The sequence below is a fragment of the Corvus brachyrhynchos genome, unplaced genomic scaffold, assembly GCF_000691975.1.
Source record: "Corvus brachyrhynchos isolate BGI_N302 unplaced genomic scaffold, ASM69197v1 scaffold258, whole genome shotgun sequence".
Classification (NCBI taxonomy): domain Eukaryota; kingdom Metazoa; phylum Chordata; class Aves; order Passeriformes; family Corvidae; genus Corvus; species Corvus brachyrhynchos.
In genome coordinates, this window is record NW_008240122.1 from 3,976,569 (window position 1) to 3,977,962 (window position 1,394).

The following is a 1,394-nucleotide window of genomic DNA, read 5'->3' on the forward strand; positions in this document are numbered from 1 at the left end:
CTCTAGCTCCTTTTTTTTTTTTTTTTTAAATAATATTATTCTAAGCTGGCATGAAAAGTGATTATCCGCGCTGTGATTGGTCCGGTTATCTGACCCGGGGACTGCCAGGAGAAGACAATAGTTTTAGTCAAATTATTTGCCATGGTGACGCTGTCAATCAGGGGTAACCCGATCTGTTTTGAGGTGGCTCCCCGGCTGGGCTGACAGATTGCTCAGATCCACTCAGAGGCGGCCCTGCGAGCTGAGATATTAGCTAGCGAGGGAGAAATTTCCGTCGTGATTGACGCTGCAGGCGCCCATCGGGGGAGAGGGGAAGCGCCAAAGCGCGGAGCCCGGGCCCCTGCTCCTCGCCGCAGGGCACTGCGGCGCGGCGGGACGGAGCCGTCGTCCCGGCCGGGCCCCTCCGCCCCGTCTGGATCCCGCAGCCCCATCCCGGCCCTGCCGCTCTGGACAGCGGGCTTTGCCGTCCCTGGCACCCGCGGCTGCGGTTGGGGGGAAAAGCCCGTCTCCGGCCCTTGCAGAAAACTTTATTTCTAAATACGTTCCCTTATAGCCCCCCTCCCCAGCGCCCAGTAACCACTGTTAAGAGAGTTTTATAAGGAAGGGGCCTCTCATGTACAATGGAGACGCTGTTCATGACCTGGGATCCCATTACGCTTCTCGTACCTGCCCGGGAGCGAGAAGAAGGCACGATGATACGGGGCCGGAGAGGGACTGCCTCTCCATGAATAGCCGGCCGTGCCCCACCACGCTCCGGCGTGAAGGGCGCTGGCATCTGTGATCACGGGATGCTGCACATTTATTTATGCTCGATTTCCAAGAGCGTGTCGGGGTGTTTCATCCAGGAGAGGAACACGCGTAAAAGTGCAAAAGTTAGAGACACTTCGCTTGATTAAACGGACCCTTATCACCCACGCGTGCCCTTTGCACGCGGCGTTTTAAGTTTACCGACTCTGTGGGGCAGGGACTCGCATTGTTTCCCGTCCCTTATCGGTCTACACAAAGTGAAAGGCGAGGGAGAGAGGTTGTGCAAGCTGCAAGGTCGAGGGAGAGGGTGCGATGAGCGGGTTAAGGGAGCCGCCGTGCCTTCTCGGGAGCGGCGCACGGGGTGGCGGCCAAACGGGACCGCCGGGGCGGATGCTGGCGCCGGGGATCGCCCAGGTGAGGGCACTCGGGAGGAGCCTCCCGGCCACAAACTCAGGGTGCCTTCCATGGCCTGTTATGTTCCCCTTTTGCTGAGAAACAATGATTAATCCCACAAGCTCTTTCTACGCTGTTTGCAGTCCTGACAGGAGAGGTCTCTGCAATTGTGGGTTCCTGCCACGGTACCTTTTCAGCCGCCCCGGCGCGTCAGGGATTTAGCGAAGCCACAAGAGACCGGACTGCGGCTTCCC